The sequence below is a fragment of the Erpetoichthys calabaricus genome, chromosome 18 (genome assembly GCF_900747795.2).
Source record: "Erpetoichthys calabaricus chromosome 18, fErpCal1.3, whole genome shotgun sequence".
In the NCBI taxonomy this organism is placed as follows: domain Eukaryota; kingdom Metazoa; phylum Chordata; class Cladistia; order Polypteriformes; family Polypteridae; genus Erpetoichthys; species Erpetoichthys calabaricus.
In genome coordinates, this window is record NC_041411.2 from 56,559,306 (window position 1) to 56,579,168 (window position 19,863).

Below are 19,863 nucleotides of genomic sequence, written 5' to 3' on the forward strand. Positions count from 1 at the left end.
TCTCATGTGAATTTTTGCACCTGGGCTAAGATTGTGACACCTGCCTGGACACCCGTGCAATTTAAGCCAATGGGATGCTTGGTGTGAAACCCCAGGTGTAAAGGGGTGGGAAGAAGGTCATGAATGACATGCTTGCTATAAGTGAAACATTTGACACGAAGAAACAACTCACTAAGACTCATTTAAAAAAAATGAGAACCAACCTGCTAAGGGTGACATTTGCTAAGAAACTGGGTACCTGTTAAAAACAAGACATGCACTGGACTCCCACAGATGTGTATTTGGAGGATGCAGAAATAACAATTTTCAAAGGAAGTGAAAGAACTTGTGTGAGCAAATCAAAAATTGAGAAGGAGGACACACTTACACTGAGTAAGTGGAGTGCTTCAAAAGGGAACACGTGTACTGACAGTGACAAAAATAATTTGAAAAGGACAAAGGCTTAAAGTACGGAAAACAGAAAGAGGTTCCTTTCTGCACCTGCTTAGATTGCAGCAGCTTCTGATGATGGAAACATTGAAGAAGGAGCAGGAAAAGCTTGTTAAAAATTATTAGTGGTGGGACAGCTGTTGAAAGTAATAAAAAATCTGAAGTGCACCTGCTGTATGTGAAATCACAAGATTTTCTGAGTTGTAAGGAATTAAATTGTGGATGTACCCACAGTTGTACAAGAAACTGCAAAATGCAACTATAGTACACACTACTGCACTGAAGTATATAAACTGTGTAAACTGGTTTGTAACCACAGCAGCCCCATTTTTTAAATCTTACATTAATAAACAACATACTTGTTGCCTTCTTTATCCATTATTTTTACTGAAGTCTGTGATTTATTTGAAACACTGATGTGATAAAAAAGGCATGTACTATATGATGAATGGAGTGCTGGATTGTCTGGCTTTGTAAAATTAAATCTAAATACCAGCTTTACAGTAATCCTTTAATCATGTCAGACTGGCAAAATCCATGAGTCCAGTACTCAACCACTTCATCCAGTTCAGAATCACCAGAGCCAGTGTATTTCCTGGCAGTATAGGATGCAAGACAAGAGGCAACCATGAGACTTGCTAACAGTGGTTTAAAATTTAACCAACTATTCCTCTGAGTTTATGTGTCATAATGGTTAAGGTGGGTTTGAATCTCAGCCAAGACAAAGACTCTGTGAAGTTTGCAGATGTCGAAGAAAACACCAATTTTCGTCCCACATCACAAAAACATAGAGGTTAGATTACTGTCGACTCTCTTTCAGGTTTGACTCCTCGTGTGCTTGTGACTGCACATGCTACACTGTTCAGCTGATACAACATCTTCAGAACAGGTACTATAAACTGCTGGTGGGCTGCTTTTCAGAAAACGCCTCAAGCAGCACAGAAGAATCAAGTCGGAAATCAGGCTGGTACTGTAATATTGCCATTGCCATGTAGGTGCATGATTAAAATTTTCCCCAAAATAGATCTAAAAACAGTGTTAGAAGTGGGACAGTATGTTTTGTTGTTCGGAGCTCCATTAGGGGGTTGGGGGATGTTGGTCTGAAGTCAGCCAGTACTCACCAGTAATCAGTAATGGCACTTATACATTTTATTCTTTGGAGTTGGCCTACTTATTTTTTCAGTACCGAAACTTCTCACCATCTCTCGGACCTATAATCTCACCTGTTAACCGGTCGCTTTTTCTGGGGAAATGAAGCAAAGGGGGTTCCCACCTCCCATACGTAAAAGCTCTCTGTCTCCTAGCTTATATTGTTTATGTAGCCATGGCTGGACTACTGTACTGGCTACCCTGGACTGTAGCCTAGGACATCATAAACTCCAGAGGACCCACAATTAATCAAGATGCATTAAAAAAATTATTATTCTTTGCTTTTCAAACAACTGTTCCTGGCACTAGACGATCTGATCCAGACCTCTTTAACCTCTTCACCACTGTCCCTGCAGTAACTGGTACATTGCTAGCTGCACACATATCTTCATCCCTGACTTTATGAATGTCCAGTGAATTTTAGGTAGTGATGGAAGGCAGCTGTTAGACAGCATTTGTGGCAGCAGGACAGCTAAATACTGGATGTCAGAGAGGAAAGTGTGTATAGTTATAATTGTGACAGTTCTTAAGCAATGGTCAGTGATGGGATTTATAGATTAGTTCTAGTGATAGAGAAGGATACAAGGGTGACAATTCTGCATAAACAGTAAACTATGATGCCACTTCTGTAACATAAGCTTTGGGTAGCTTTCAAAATTGCCGTTCACTGATCACCAGTTTGCAAGTCAGATTGATCATGTACAGATGATGCCTTGCGGAATTTCTGTCTATTCATAAGTGATGACATATTAGATGTACTTGTGATGGTATGGGGCCCTTAAAGATTCACGAAAAGGTGCCGATCCACTTTAAGCACTATATCCAATAATTCAAAAGTTTTGTGTTAGAATGTAATAATCAACAACACCTTTACTTAAAACATCTTACTAACTACCCTAGATATGGATCATGAGTGAAAAACATTTCAGCTTATACTCCTAAAAATGAAGGAGTGGTTCTTCAGAGCGATGCCATTGGAGAACCATTTTTGGTTCCCAAAAGACCCACCCACATGAAGGTTCCTGAAAGAACCTTTATTTATTCAGATCTTTAACAGGCTCCATAAGTAAATAAACACTAATAGATAGTAAAAGATTTGTGATATACCAATGGCTCATAATTTTAAAAGCACTGACACTGCATATAATATAACACAGGCTAAGTCCAGGTTTTCTTAATATGTTAGTGCCCTGTTGGGTAGACTACCATACATTAAAGATTTAGTTTTTTCCACATATTCAGAAATTTTTCAAAGCACAAAAAAACAACTTCATATGCAAAGAACTAATCCCAGAATGAAATGGTGCTTTGTCAAGCAAAGGTTCAACAAGGAACCACACAATCCAGTAAAGAACCATCAGGCATTTGCATTCTGCTGACAATTACCACTTTGCACAGTAGCAAGAAATCTTTTTGAAAACCAAACATGTACTTTACATACCTGTGCAGAATGCTGCGGTGGACAAAGCACAGGGACTGGAAAGGTTGTTTGAGAATGAAGGGATACAAACTGTACCTCCTACCAATACTTAGCTGGCCGAATTTCAACTGAACAGCATGTAACCCTTACTTATAAAGCTGGACAAAAGTTCCCAGAGTCTGTGAAATGGCGAAAAACTAAACCGACTGATGTGTTTTTATTCCCATTTTATTTTTATCTATTTTTATTTTCATTTTTCTGAGTTTTACATTAATACCTGAACATATTGAATATTGTGTAAATAACTACTGCTAGAATGTTTTTAAATAGTTTCCTCCTTCTCTCTAGATAGTTAAAATAAATTATAGTCTATTTGTTAATACCTGACATGCTATACTGAGCTTTGACGTCATCACATATGATTCTAAGTTTTGGAATTGCATCCTTTGTGCCTCACTGTCTTTTATTGTGTTTTTTTCTGCTACCCATACACTTACTGCATGCATATAACACTACTTGCTTTTGTTATCTAGTACCTATTAAAGTGGAGGACTCGTAATGTCTGACCTTACAAATTAGTTTATCCGTGGTTTCCTATCAGAATACCATAGTGGGGCTCGAACGTTCAAGATCCTCGATCCCTGTTAAATCCTAAGCAGTGTAAATGAAGAAGCTGATGCTCCTGGTGCACCGCCTCTTGCATTCTTTCACTTATACCACTTCCTAAAAAGCAACAGTGTTATAAAAGCATTTTAGGTTGGAAACCATGTGTATTGATGTGACGTTTATCATTTCTTTGCAAAACGGACGTTCAGTTAGAAGCAGGTTCTGCTACCTGTTAATCTCTCTCAATTCTAACGCAACTTACTACGTTCGTCCATTTCCTAACATGCATATTGAGCTTTGGGTAGCACAGTGCCAAATAAAAACTACATAAAACAATAGCTGAATTAGACTTAAGCGGATAATGAATATGCTAGATAAGGATATCGTTTTTACGAAGTATAATATAGGTGTAATTTTTGTTGAGGAACCGTTATCGCCACTCTTAAAACAAACAATGGCTGAATATAAAGACTCCAGTCAACCTTGATCCATAAAGAACTGCGGCAGGTTTATTTCTTCTTCGTTGTCCTCCCACAGTCCAAAAACATGCAGGTCGGGTGGTCTAGCGGTGTTCTGACGATTTGTCCTACTTTGTCGAAGTATCCTACTGTAGTTTATTTCGACAGATATATCTATCGATTGGTGCTACCTTATCGAAATATCCTACCTTAATGCATATGGATAGATCATCTCGATGGGGTAAATAACACTAACTAAACATCCTACCTTTATTATACACATGGGTAGATGATCTTGATGGGGTAAATAACACTAACTAAACATCCTACCTTTATAATGCATATGGGTAGATCACCTCGATGGGGTAAATAACACTAACTAAACATCCTACCTTCATAATGCATATGGGTAGATCATCTCGATGGGGTAAATAACACTAACTAAACATCCTACCTTCATAATGCATATGGGTAGATCACCTCGATGGGGTAAATAACACTAACTAAACATCCTACCTTCATAATGCATATGGGTAGATCATCTCGATGGGGTAAATAACACTAACTAAACATCCTACCTTCATAATGCATATGGGTACATCAGTAACACATTTCCAAGGACTGAAATATACTGCAAAGCTGACACATTATATACAGTATAGTATAACAAAATAAATAACAACTGTATTACATACAACATTATAAAGTATGTGTAATATTTTCTATTGAACATATTAAGTGAAACTTTTAAGGTCCATAAAGCACCTTATCTGAGGGCATTTCAAATAAAACAATAGCACTTCATAGGAAGAATAGAAAGGCTTTAATTTACATACATTTGTGAACAATAAAACACTCCAACAACAAAGACCAAAGAACAATACTTATTTATCTATACATTTTTTACAAACATGCTATTTCAATTTTTTCATTGTATTTTGCACATTCAAAATGTGCCCAGCGACTGCATATATCACACTGCACCTGAAAAATAAAACATAACGATTAGTCTGAACATGGAAACAGTAATAATAGTGACCGATTCAATTAACTATTTCTTCTGATGCGGCCAAGCAGGTGTAGAAGCAGTTAATATTTTACTTGTTAAGTTATATTACTAGACCCCAAGAACAAAATTATGAAGAGTGAAAATGAGCATAGTAGGATATTATATTATTGTGGATGGTACATGTTGAAATATTGTTACCATTTCAATTGTGCTTTTGTTGGGATCATCTTCCAGCTTGGAACAAACCAAGCAATATCCTTCTGCATTGCCTATAATCACAGTTGTTCTCATTAGTATACAAGCTTTAACATCAGTCATTTGATTAATTTTCAGTATTTTGAAAAAGCAATAGTAGTGTTAGGTGTAACATACTGCTGTTATTCAAAATAAGAAAATAATCTTCACTCAATATTTAATTTACTTTCAATTATTTTATTGCTAGTATGCTAATATTTGCGGCTTCTGACAAAATAATTCTTCAAGCAAACCTAACTTAAAATTTGAAAGTGTGTTGCATCATGTTAGGTTTTCCAAAATGCAATATCAAAGATGTTAATCAGATATCATTACAAACAAGTATTGGACCTTAGAACATTGGGATGCTCCTTTCACATTAACAGAACTTTTGCAGGAGAATCCTTATGAACTGTATGATAAAATATAGTACTGTATGTGAATCATATCATTGTATTACCTCTGTATTCAAGGAGAGCATAGGCTATGTCCATCCTTGCAGTTCTCATGGCAGACTCACTGGTTAACACATCCATTAGCCCTCCTTTTGTGAGTTATAAATTTCTTCCCACTTTTTTTCCATAGCTTAAAAAAGCAAAATAAACAAGTTGTAATTAGCACATTAAATTAAATTTATTTATTACACACTATGTCAACAAAAGCAACAGATTACTTGGCATGAATGGTATATACACCGTATATGTTACACCCATCCGTTTATTGTAAGTCGTAACATTAAACTTATAACGTTATACCATGTCATCAGTTAAAAATACCTATGCAGTAGACTGTAATAAATGCATTAATGTAGTAAGGCTAAGAAAAGCATACATATTACTGAAATACAGTAACACTTACCTCAAACTTCAACACTAGGTAGGACAGATCGACAAGCAGTTGGTAAGCTGCAAGAAAAGTTGCGTAATTTTGGTCTGCGCATGCGTAGTATCAGTAAGTAGATCATTTCGATGGGTAGAATGTTTCGTTAGAACAGCGGTACTAAAATGGCCGTTGCGTGCGTGTTCACCCGGCAATGGGCTGGCGGCCTGCCTTACACCCATTGTTTGCTTACGTATAGTCATACATATTTAGTAAATCAGTCATTAAGAAATAACCGACCGACTGACTGACTGTTTAATATTGCCAGTTGCTTTAAATGCCGAATTATCGTTCCAAAACAAGCCAGGTGGGCCAATCGATTGGCAACACGTCTGTAGTCACGTGTGCGGAAACAGGAAGCGCGGCGTGAAGCTTGGATTTTGGCTGGAAAGTGGGCGCAAAGTAAAGGTACATATGTGCCACGCGCGTAATACATTACCGTGCCATTGATATTTTTTATTCGGCTACGCGAGTGAATGAAAATAAGTTTAGTGACAGCACGAGGGCCTGCGGATTCGCGAACATTTTATTTATGGCGTAAAGCATTTGTTCATCCACATGACCTATGTTGAAATAGGCCAACTGTAAGGTTTTTTTAAATTATTATTTTCTAATTCGTCTTGATACCAGCCTGTAATGAAAATGACAGAGACCTGAGCGGGGCGGGGAATGCTGTATAACCGTGCAGGTGAGACCGCTCTCGTTTCAAGCTGAACAACAATCAGGAGCAGATATTACTAATTTATTTTACCAGTTCATTTGCAGAAGTTACCTTTCTCGTATGCGAGGTAGCATAAAGATCGTGTTCCTCCCGGGATTCGCAAGCATGATATTCTGAACTAATGTACAATCTGTTCATCTACCAGAGGCGCGTTTGCATCCTAAGTTGTTGCAAAGCTACATTAAATCAGATTTATGCATTTAAATGTATTCCCTTCTGTCTGGGAGCTGTGTGCACCTGCTGTTCGAGGAAGCTTGCTAACCGGTCGACCCGCAGTGACGATCAGCGGTGCCGAGACTATCATAAAGGAGGCGGCTGAGGGTTGTTATGGGAGAGCAGAACATTTGTTACTTTAGTGAAATGGAGTACTTGAGTTCAGCTCTCTGGCTGATCTGAGCAGCCTTCAAAGTTTATCGTTCTTTGTGCTTTTCATTTATTGCTTGTCTCAAAAATGTTTTCATGAAAATTGTACTCTTCATCCCCCAATTTGTATTTCCTTAGAATGTTCCCATCATGAATCCCCCTTTATGTCTGGTCCAAGGCACGAGTAGATTATAAACACTCATTGCTCCAGTTTTAATTTGTGAAAGTTTGGACTTAAAGAGTAGGTGACCATTTCTTCATTGCAAAGTAAAATAAATCTAATGCTAAGTAAGACTGTTGTGGCCAATTAAGGTTTTTTGCATCTGTTGGTCAGTTGAAAACGTCCAGGAGCTCCAGAGAGGTTGTGTGAGACAGGCAGCGAGTGTGGTGTAATGGAGTGGTAATAATGTTTAATTAATCTTTAACTGATACAGAGAGCACAGACTCTCACTGATCCTTGGAAATGGCAGGTTCAACTGAGGTTTTTTTTTTTTGGTTTTTTTTTGATGTTTTGATTCACTGAAACAAGCATTCAAGATTTGACAGGAAATGTGTTTTAAGCATTCTGTTCACGTGTCTGAATACAAAAATGTATGTGTTCCAGTCTTTTTCAACAATAATCTTTGTTCAGCTAATACAATCTTTAATAGTCCATGCATAAATTCATCAGTGCATAAATGACTTCTATGCTTGGACATAATTATTTAAACTTAATATTTGATTAGACATTGAATAGATTATGACACAGTGCTTTAATATCAGGAGTTGCACTTTGATTTTTTTTTTTTTCTACCCATAGAAGCTGCAAAGTTTAGCAGAGCTAAACACTGACCACATACATTCCAGGTAAGCAAATTGCAGTGACACTGTCCGTGTGAAGCTTGAATGTTCTTCCTGTGGGGATGGAATTATCTGGCTACTCCTGTTTTAACTTGTATTACAAAGAAGAGCAGGTTAGGTTACTGACATTTCCAAACTGTGTGTGTGTGTGTGTATTGCTGTGTGAAAAAAGTAAACTATTAAAGAAAGGCACTATAGTATCCAATTTCCTTTCCAAGTAAGCACCAAAGGAGGCTTTTGAGGCCCCAGATTTTTTGATGTTTGTTTCTGCTTTGGCAAAAATTGTGTTCTGCAGATTAACTGTTGAGCGGAAGATAAATCAGAGGATAAATGTGTTTGTGTGGAGAAGTATGAAAGAGATGAATAAAGCTTTCCGTAGTTGACAGAAGTCAATATGACAGAGATGCACAAAGCATTCAGCTTGGATTTTGTGCTCATGTCTGTGTATTTAATGACATCCTTGGGTCCACTGTTGTTGTGAAGTAATGAGCATGTACATTAGTTGGAAGGAAAAGCTGGAGGAATAATGCTTCTGTGGGATTCTGTTCATCTTTAATTGGTGTTATTTTGCAACCTGTATAATTTCACATGTTCAGATCATGCCCGTGTTGGATTTCACACTTCAGCATAGTTGAGAAATAATCTTGTTGTTTGCTGTCAAAATACTGTCTGTGCTACAGTAGGTCACTAGGAAGGCAGTATGGCTTTCTCCTTTCGAATGAGCACACAGAGTGCCTTATTTTCTCATCTCTGGCGATTTGCCATTTTTATGTACTTTCCTTTTAATTTGTAACACTTTTCAAAGCAGTAGATAACTGGAGCAACTTCTTTTAAATGAGCACATTATATGTTCTCTCATGATCATATTCTTTCTCATTTTACTTTTTACATTATTTTTCTATCTCTATCACTTGCCATACAATAGGGTCAATTTTGAATGAGATTTGTCATACTCATGTTCTGTTAAAATATACAAAGATTGTTTATTTGTTTTTCAATTGCTTACTTGAGAAATCAGAGGAGTTGTAAAGGAAATGACTGCCACAGTAAGGGTGTTCGTGTGTGCTGGAATCATTGCAATAGTTTGGCTTACTTACCCAGGTCCATTTATCTAGCTTTTAGAAACTTCACCTACCCAGGTCATTGTAACTCATTTTAATTTGAAATATTTCTATACGTTGGTTTTATAGTTCTGTTCTCACACAGCTTTTTAACATTGTGTACATGTAGCATTTTTTAAACACCTAAGATATGTGGTATGTGATAATACTTAAGTTGGTACTTGCTCAAATTATTTAAAGATTTAAAAATTTAAACCTATAAACCGCAAGAACGTTTGAATAGTTAAATTCAAGGTTTGTTTAAAAAAAAAAAAAGTTATTGCTATGCTTTTGAAATGAAGTCTCTCCTATCTGACTTTCATTGGTCAACAGTCCTGCCTTCAACTGAAAGGCTTGTTCGAATGTAAATATGCTTTGCTATTGAAACAATTTTCTGAAAATGGTTTGTCTAATGATATTTTATTAAAAAAAACACGTGTTTGGGAAGTTGAATATGACTTGATAACTGACATTTGGATTATGCAACATTAGTAATTTGAGCATTTTGCCATGGATATTTAATACTATTTTTTTATTGTTAAGTAAAATAATTTTGTTATCTCTGTTCTTCATGACAATATGACAAATTTATCCTTGGCCATTACTACAAGCAACACAAGATGAGTAATAGAGACAAAAATTATGATTTTTGGGTGTAGTAGTCCTTTAATCTTTTTTGAACAACCGCCAAAGGCTATGAGAGGAATAATTTTGTGCACAGTGAAATGCATTTGCTACTTTTCATTTAATGCATGAAAACCAATAAATCATAAGAAATACATCACTTTGATCTGTATTCCAGGAGTATGGTCAAGAGGCAGAAAAGTTGGGTTGTAAAACATAAGAGCATGTGTTCTATTCTTATCAGTGGTGTCACCATGTGCAATTGTTTTACCTGTGTGAGATTCATTTGTAGAAGCATACACAGTTCACCATCTCTTTACATAATCTGGTTATTGTTTTCACTATGAAAAGCTGCTGAATTAAATAAAGCTTCTTTGTCTCGTAATTTAATTTGTGTAAGTACCACCAGTGTTGCCAGTGCCATAGTTGCTATATAGGTGGCTGAGGCTGGTAGCACTTCTTTTCCTTATTGAGTGGCTTAGATAATCATCCCTTTAAAGAAAAAGGGTGGTTGGTGTTCACAGACATATCTGTCTGTCTTAAATGAACTGATTGTTGTAAGTCAGTTCTTAATTTGTATTAATAGTCTGGAGCTTATTTTGAGGTTCTGCTGATTGGGTAGATAGAAATTGTTAAGTACTTTACTTTGTTGGGCACATTGGTCCAAGGTGAAAAAGTATCTAGGTACTGTGACCTCATTGGATTTTGTGTACATATGGGATGATTTGGTCATTTGTTTCTTTCTGAGCCCATATGTGCAACTTTTTATAGTTATAAAAATTCCCACATCCAGGGCATATTCATTATTTATTCAGTTGATGATATTGGATTAATGTCTTGTGGAAAATCATGCACCTGCAGCCTTAAATTACTAGTATTACAGGCATTAGCACAAACATTACTTAAGTGCCACTGACAGGAAACCCAATTATCATCTTGCCTGCTGGACATTTTAAAGAAAAGGTTTCTTTTGATAGGGTTTGGGATTTGAGTTGAAGTGAGATAATTCTAGATTTACTGCAACTGAAAATGGTGTTTAAGTATCAGTTTTAGTCACATAGTTGGACAGATATTCAACACAATGTAACACTGGAACTCTTAGCTGTCAGAAACGGACGTATTCTCAAAGAATGCCATTTTTACCAGCACACTTAGAGGAACAGTTATTTCAGTGTAATCTCTTGTCAAGACTGGGTCTTTAATAGAAAATGATTGGGTAACCTTTCAGCCATAAAAAGGAAAAAAGCAGGAACTTTCCTGTATAGCTACACGCAATGTTAAAACTCAGCCACAGAAGGATCTACAGAAAGGGGCTGGATTGGGCTCACTTCAGTACAGGCCAGGTTGTATCTATTGTTGGTGCCAGTGAGTGTGAGATATTTCTCTAGAGATGATGTTATAGGTACTGGGACCACTCTTACCTTAATCAGAAGCAGCTCGTGGGCAAAAAATAATTACCCAGTGATCTGCTTAAGATGGGTTGTACAATAAACGTTTTTTCTGGCAGAATAGTGGGAAAGCTCTGATGCAGATTGCACTTTAGAATATCGCCTGGGAGTTGAGGTCCATGTCCTGGAGGTAGTGTTAACTAAAATGAAACCTATCTTTAACAAGAAAATAATCATTTAGTTAAAACTAAAATAAAACAGAAATATCTGAAAAAAATAATCAAAAATGAGAAATTAAAAATGAAAATGAAGCCAGTTTTTGTACTTTTAATTTTGATTTTCAACTAGAGGTGGGCGGTATGACCAAAATTCTATATCACGGTATTTTTCTAAATTCTGCTGGTTTCACGGTATTAGACGGTATTTTTTTCCCCATGCATGAGTGGATGTTAACCACATTTTCCACTGTAATTACTGCAGTAGACTGGCTAAGAATAACCTATTCGACTGTTATGAGAATTGTACATCGTACAAAAAGACATTTTAATATGCACACAAGTAGTGCTGGGCGGTATACCGGTTCATACCGAAAACCGTTTTTTATTTTTTTTATGATATGGATTTTTCTTATACCGCAACACCGGATTAAATTGCCTAAACGACGTTCGGAACATGGCACAGCGGGAAACTGTTCAAGTGGGGACCTTTTTCACTGCTACACCGCTAAACAGATTTGTTGTACTAGGGCTCTTTTTCACTGCTACACCACCAAATAGTGGGCGGTAGCATAGGAATGCTGCGTGGTGAAAATGGACAGAGAGCCTGGAGATACTTTAGTTTTAAAAGGTCAGATGTGTAAATACTGTTTCTATACTACTGGATAATACTGCAAGCCAAGTTGTACTTGTTTTAAATACAGTGTAATGTACCTGGGTACTGTGTAATAGTGTGACGACGTTTTCAAAGCCCGTCATAAGTTTTACAGCACATTAAATGCTTTGTGTTAAGTGATTCTTAAACTGACTTCTTCTTGTCTTCTCCGCTGCGCCGGCAGCGAACCCCGCACAGAATACATTCACTTCATGATCTTCCTTCTCTCTGAACATTTAGAATGCTAAAATAAATACTTAATATAATTTTCGTGGTGAAATGCATTAAAGCATGCATTAATCATATGGGGGCACGGCGGCGTGCCTGCCTTGCATTTGCATGTTTTTCTGGTGGGTTTACTCGGCGCTTCAGTTTCCTTTCAAAGTCATGTAGGATGTGGGGTTTTGTTGTGCTATATTGACCCTGCTAGTGTATGTTTTGCTGATATTCATCCTTTGATGTGCTGGCGACTCGTTCAGAGATGGGCGCAACTCTGAATGGATGGCATAATTAAACATGTATAACGAAGATATTATTAAAGTTCTGAACACTCCGTGGGCTAAGTTTATAACTAGTTTTAATTTCACAAAGACGTTTATCGTGTGGTGATTGGTTATGTGGAGAAAGAAAAAGTACGGATAGGAACTGGAGTTTTAGTACGTCAGATAGACGTGCAATAAAGAAAGCCCGCTCAGAAGAACATGCATTGAATTCTGTGTTCGTGTCTCCGACCACCAGATCACAAACCCAACATTTATACAATATTTAAGTTAAACCTGTGCGACACCCATTCATACATCCAGTTTTTTGGAGCCTCGTCACACCTGCGATAAAGTTCTCTACTCTGAACATAATAGTGCCACTATCAGTAATAATACTATTATTTATTTTATTGTTATTATTTATTAGTTTAAATATTATGCAGTTTAATGATGATAAAGTTGTTTAAAAAGTCACTTTAACGTGTCAGTGGACAGAGATTGTTAACATTAACAGAAAGTGTAGTTGGTTTAAAAAAAATATTTACTATTTATTCCTTTTCTAAGACATATTCAGTGCAATACAACTTTTGACAAGCACTTCTGGATATTTTACTAAGTCTAAATGCCTCTTTGTATGATTGAAAATATGTTGTCAAAATTATAGTTTAAGTTTTTGCAAAATTTGTTCAATAAAAAGGTTCTATATTTTGACTGCAACTGTCATGCAATGTGATACCTTCTCCATTAGTGCCATCCCCTTGAAAACTATCACTTTATGGGGCAATGCAAACCACCTGTATTAATACTTGTGTGCACATTAAAATGTTTTTTTGTACAATGAACAATACTCTTGACAGTGGAATAGGTTATTCTTAGCCAGTAATTGCAGTGGAAAATGTGGTTAACATCCACTCATTCATGGGGAAAAAAATACCGTTGAATACCGTGAAACCGGGATAATTTAGAAAAATACCGTGATATAGAATTTTGGTCATGCCTCCCACCCCTACACACAAGTATTAATCCAGGTTTGCATGGCCCCATAAAGTGATAGTTTTCAAGGGGGTGGCACTAAAGAGAAGGAATCACATTGCATGACAGATGCAGTCAAAATATAGAACCTTTTAATTGAACAAATTTTGCAAAAGCTTAAACTATGATTTTGACAACATATTTTCAACCATCCAAAGAGGCATTTAGACTTAGTAAAATATCCAGAGGTGTTTGTCAAAAGTTGGATTGCACTGAATACGTCTTAGAAAAGGAATAAATAGTAAATGTTTTTTGTAAACCAACTACACTTTCTGTTAATGTTAACAATCTCTGTCCACTGACATGTTAAAGTGACTTTTTAAACAATTTTACCATCATTAAACTGCATAATATATTTAAACTAATAAATAATAACAATAAAATACATAATAGTATTACTGATAGTTGCACCATTACTTCAAGGCTTCAAGCCCAGGTGCATTACACAGTATTCACCAAATTAAAATAAAATAAAACAAGTGCAACTTGGTGATGACATCTTACCAACTGTACCATCATTTAGGCAAACTGCATTAATATGGACCTTGCTTCAAGCTAAGCTATATACATAAATAATAAAACTGCAACTTGCATTTATAATGCTGTTTGTGGTATAGCCCTATGGAAGCGCATTAGGGCCACTGTGAAGAAAAAAAAATATGGACACGGAAGAAAAAAACAAGCTATATGTCGAGAATAAATTCGACATGTTGACTTTATTCTTGACATTTCCACTTTAATGTTGACGCTTATGTCAAGATTAAAGTTGACATTTCCACTTTATTCTCATACTTTATTTTATAATTAAAGTAGAATGCTGTAAACTAAACTTCATCCTAAAATCAATGTTTAATTTACTAGATTTTCTCAAACCCCGCCATAAGTTAATGCAGCACATCAAATACTTTGTGTTAAGTGTTCCCCGACCCAGTTGTTAATCACTACGCTTTTTAAACTGACTTCCTCCGCACCAAGAGCAGGCGCCTGCAGCAATCACCGCACAGAATCCATTCACTTCATGATATTCCTGCTCTCTACCAAAACCCCAGTTCCTATCTTTCCTTTTTCTTTCACCACACGATAAACGTCTTTGTGAAATTAAAACTAGTTATTAACTTAGCCGACGGAGTGTTCAGAACTTTAAAAATATCTTCGTTATACATGTTTAATTATGCCATCCATTCAGAGTTGCGCCCATCTCTGAACGAGTCGCCAGCACATTGCAGGATGAATTCAAGCAAAACATACACTAGCAAGTACAAAAACAAGTACAACTTGGCTTGCAGTATTATCCAGTAGTGTAGAAACAGTATTTACACATCTGACCTTTTAAAACTAAAGTATCTCCAGGCGACGGACGTGACTCCTTTTTTTCGGCAAAAGTTCTTCTGTTGTTCATGTTCAACTTTATTGTCGGCTTCAGTTTCGGAATGCTGTCTGTCCATTTTTCACATTTCAAAGAACTTTAATTTATTTGCGCATTTATTTATTTATTTAATTTTGTCCGAAGTAGTCCTCCATATACCTATGCTACCACCCACTATTTGGTGGTGTAGCAGTGAAAAAGAGCCCTAGTGCAACAAATCTGTGTTTAGCGGTGTAGCAGTGAAAAAGGTCCCCACTTGAACAGTTTCCCGCTGCGCCACATTCCGAACGTCGTTTAGGTAATTTAAACTGGTGTTGCGGTATAAGAAAAATCCATATCATAAAAAAATAAAAAAACGGTTTTCGGTATGAATCGGTATACCGCCCAGCACTATTTTCAACACACTTGTCTTTGTGCATAACAAATGAGAGTGTGAGTTGCTGGTGTATTTATTAAATATTATTTGAAACTGTGCAATTGTAATATCAATTTAGAAATGAGCATTGACTTGCACCCATGTGCAAGTACAATCAAGTTATTTCTTGTATAGCACTCTTCACTGACTGACTAATTACTAAATACAGAGCTGGTAAATACAAGTATAGATTTGTTAAAACACAGACTTTCAGAACTAGACAATGTTATTTTGGAAGAATTAAGGGGATAGGACTAGTGAGCTTTGTTTGGCTGAATGGCCTGTTCTCGTCTAGCTTGTTCTAATGCTCTTTATATATAATAAATAAATAAAAAAAAAAAAAAAACAAGGCAGAAGCTGATTAAACATAAATGGAAATAAACAACAACATTCATTTCTGTAACACATTTTCATACAAAGGATGTAGAGCAAAGTGCTTTACAACATGTCAAAGAAAGGGAAATTAAATTTAGATAAGAATAAAAATGAATTAATAGTATACAAAAGACAGATAAATAATGTACATGTAAGAAAGATATATAGTTAACAGTCCTTAAAATGTAAAATGTATTTTTTTAAGCTTCAAAATGACAGTTCGATGATAAGGTTAGATGGTCTGGGTGGACAGAAAAGAAAAAAAAAACTCCAGTTAAGGTGAGGGGAAAAAACAAAATCTATAGGGGTTCCAGTCCAAGAGACCACCCATCCCACATTGGGCATTCTGTCTAACATAAATGTTCTTAAGTAGTTCTTTATTCGTTTCTTTTAGGCCTGTGTAGCCGCCTGAACCTGAGGTTCAACAGGAGTTATTTATTTATTTATTTATTTATAAAGCACTTTAAAAACAACCTCAAGGCTGACCAAAGTGCTGTACAAAGAAAAACAACACATAAACACATAAGAGCTGAAGACATACTTAATAGAAAGTATAAAAAGTATACAAATAGCCACCATATTATACAGGGTTAAAAGCCAGACAGTAAAAATGTGTTTTTAAAAAGGATTTAAAGGCAGCTAGCGAAGGAGCCTGCCTAACATGCAATGGCAAATCGTTCCAGAGTTTTGGTGCTGCAATTGAAAAAGCTCGCTCACCTCGGAGTTTGCATCATGCCCTGGGAACGCGTAAAAGCATCTGGTCTGCTGACCTGAGGGAGCGAGATGGTACGTAAGGGTGCAGCAGTTCCGACAAATAAAGAGGGGCACACCCATTAAAAGATTTAAAAACAAATACAAGGATCTTAAAATGGATTCGAAAACGAATTGGAAGCCAGTGGAGGGAAGCCAAAATCGGGGTAACATGCTCATGCTTTCTTGTGCCAGTTAAAAATCGAGCAGCAGCATTTTGCACCAGCTGTAGGCGAGCCATGGAGGCCTGGCTAATTCCAAAAAGAAGTGCATTACAGTAATCTAGACGAGATGTTATAAAAGCATGTATCACAGTTTCAAGGTTGCGCTTAGACAACATAGGCTTGATTTTTGACAGCCGCCTCAACTGGAAAAAGCAAGATTTTACCACTGCATTCACATGGCTATCAAGTTTACAAGTGGAGTCCATTTTTACACCTAAATTTGTGATCATTGATTTCTCAAATTGAGCCACAGTGGAAAGGTCAATGCAAGGGGTCCCGCTGGTGCTATTGGGCCTAAATAGCATGACTTCTGTTTTGTTCTCATTAAAATTTAGAAAATTTAGTGCCACCCAACTCCTTATGTCAGTAAGGCAATCAAGCAGGGGCTGGAGAGAACATGGACCTTTGCGCTTCAGTGGGAAATACACCTGACAGTCATCTGCATAAAGATGGAAGGAAATACCGTGTTTCCGAAAAATAGCGCCGAGTGGCAGCAGGTACAAGGAGAACAGAAGAGGTCCCAGGATGGAGCCCTGTGGTACCCCCGAGGGGAGGGCAACAGAGGTGGAAGTAAAATCATCAGTACTGACACAAAAACTTCTATCTGAAAGATAGGACCTAAACCATTGGAGAGCTGAACCTGTGATGCCCACCCACTGCTCCAGCCTGGAGATGAGGATCTCATGGTCTATCGTGTCAAATGCAGCTGTTAAATCCAAAAGCATAAGTAGTACACAGTCACCAGAGTCCACTGTCAAAAGAATATCATTAAAAACCCTTAACAGAGAGGACTCAGTGCTGTGGTGAGTTTTAAACCCAGACTGGAACACTTCCAGAATTGCATGTTTGTCCAGAAAGGACTTCAGTTGGGTATAGATGACTTTTTCCAAGAGTTTGGACAAAAAAGGTAGCTTGGAAATAGGCCTGAAGTTAGACATAACAGAGTAGTCCAGACCCGTTTTTTTCAGCAGTGGTTGCACGACAGCATGTTTAAAATTTTTAGGCACCACACTAGAGGTTAAACTACTATTAATAATAGTAAGAATAGAAGGACCCAAGGTAGAAAAGACCTCCTTAAAAAGTCGAGGAGGAACAACATCAAGGGGGGAGCCAGATGGCTTCATACTGAAAACCAGCTGCTTTAAAAAGGACAAAGTGACAGGCTCAAAGTGGTCAAACACAGCCAAACAGGGTATTAAAATGGATGGATCATGAGAAGGTGGTGAAATGAGGGCCCTAGTGCTTACAACCTTCTTCAAGAAAAAGTAAAGAAATTTATCGCAAGTTTCCAGAAAGACAGGTTCATGAACATTAAGTGCAGAACTCAATGTGTTCAAAAGTACACGGGGGTTGTGAGAGTTAGACCCAATAACTTCAGAAAAAAATTTTGATCTTGCAGCTTTCAAAACTTCTGATAACACAACCAACTTTCTCTCAATATTTCAAAAGAAACCTGCAACCTGTCCTTTTTCCACCTCCGCTCAGCTCTCCTGCACTCCCGTCTATATGCACGGGTATTAGCATTTAACCACGGCTCGGAACAGGGCTTTAGTTTCCTGTTTTTTAATGGTGCTACAAAGTCCAAAGCAGTTTGGCAAACAGAATTAAATTGAAGTGTTAGCTCCTCAGTATTGGAAGACACAGAGAGCTGTGAAGTCACTTTATAATTAAAACATCAGAAAACTGAGCAGTAGTGGAAGAATTAAGAGCACGGCAGCGCCGAACAAGTGCATACGGTTTAGTAAATTGACAGAGAGGAACAAAATCAAATAAAACAGGCATATGGTCTGAAAATACTGCATCACCAATTTCCAGATTAAGAACAGATACACCACGAGAAAAGACAAGATCCAGTGTATGCCCACATTTCTGAGTGGGACCAGTTACAGACTGAATTAAACTAAAAGAATCCATCAAATCTAAAAAGTCCTTCACCAAAGGCTTCTCAGTACAACAGACATGAATATTAAAATCCCCAACAATTAAAACTTGGTCATATTTTGGCATAAATTCTGCCAAGAAGTCAGAAAAGTCACTTAGAAAATCCTTATTATACTTTGGTGGACGATAAACCACCGTGCAAAGCAGCACACGAGAACGACCCAACTCAAAAAGACTCAGTTCAAAGCTGGAGAAAGAAACAGCTAGAAACCGCTGATTCATTTTGGTAGGCTGTATTATATTACTTCTAATATCATTTGTGTTTAAAAATGTGGCAAAAGCCTTCTGACTTTCATTGGAATTATTCAAGTGGCATTTTATTGACTGAACTGGGTTTAGAAGATGATCAGTCGTAGAAAATAAATCTCTTGGGTTTTCTGCATTATCATTTATAATTTTAGAAAAATAGGACTACCCCTCAAGGCGAACTACTTTATTGTACGTGGCTATATGTGCCTTTAGCATTTCATAGTGTATTGTTAATTCACTTTTCTCTGTTTATGTTCTGCCCTGCAGCATTTTCTCTTAAAATGCAACACTGTGCGGGTATTGTAGTGCTGGAAGATTTAATATTTTCAGGGGCACTATGCTGACTGTAGCTCTACTTTAAAAATAAATACACCATCTTACTTGTTACATTGCTGGCTATGCTTGGACGGGCACAAAATTCTGCTTGATTATATTATCAAATCCAGATGCTGTGGAATTGTGAAAATAGTGTGTTTTAACAATAAGCTGCTCTTTAATTTTAGTCACCAGTATTTGTAAGTTAAATTGAATGCAGAAATGGTCTGATATACCAAACTCTACGACCCTGCCTCACATTTAATCCTGTTGAAATAACTAAATCCAGCATGTGTGCTCTCCATATGTGTGTAGTCTGACTGACATGCTGGCAAATATCAAAGGAGTTCAACAAGTTAATAAATTCTTTTGCTTCGGGGTCAAACTGTATACCAATATGAAATTTGAAATCCCCTGGAATTAGGAACCTGTTGTAATTAGCTATAGTTATGAATTGTAAATGTGAGAAATCCTTGATAAAGGATGCATTATACTTATGAGAAATTGCATCACTCCTTGAATAACTACGGCAAGACACTCAAAAGACATGAAAGTAAAAAAACTATTAGCTTTGCAATTTAATTGGCTTGAGAAATACTCTCTAAACTGCTGCCTCTTTTACCT

General features: G+C 36.9%; 1 protein-coding gene across 2 annotated transcripts in view; it reads left to right on the top strand.

The window, feature by feature from the left end:
• Positions 1-6,511: 6,511 nt before the first annotated feature.
• The window catches only part of atg7 (ATG7 autophagy related 7 homolog (S. cerevisiae)), a 113,851-nt gene continuing 100,499 nt past the window's right edge, over positions 6,512-19,863 (top strand). Inside the window, exons 1-2 of one of the 2 annotated variants that reach the window (XM_028825098.2) lie at positions 6,512-6,592; positions 8,068-8,114. The gene's annotated coding sequence lies outside the window, so the exon portion shown is untranslated. The other variant, XM_028825099.2, reaches the window with a different exon arrangement.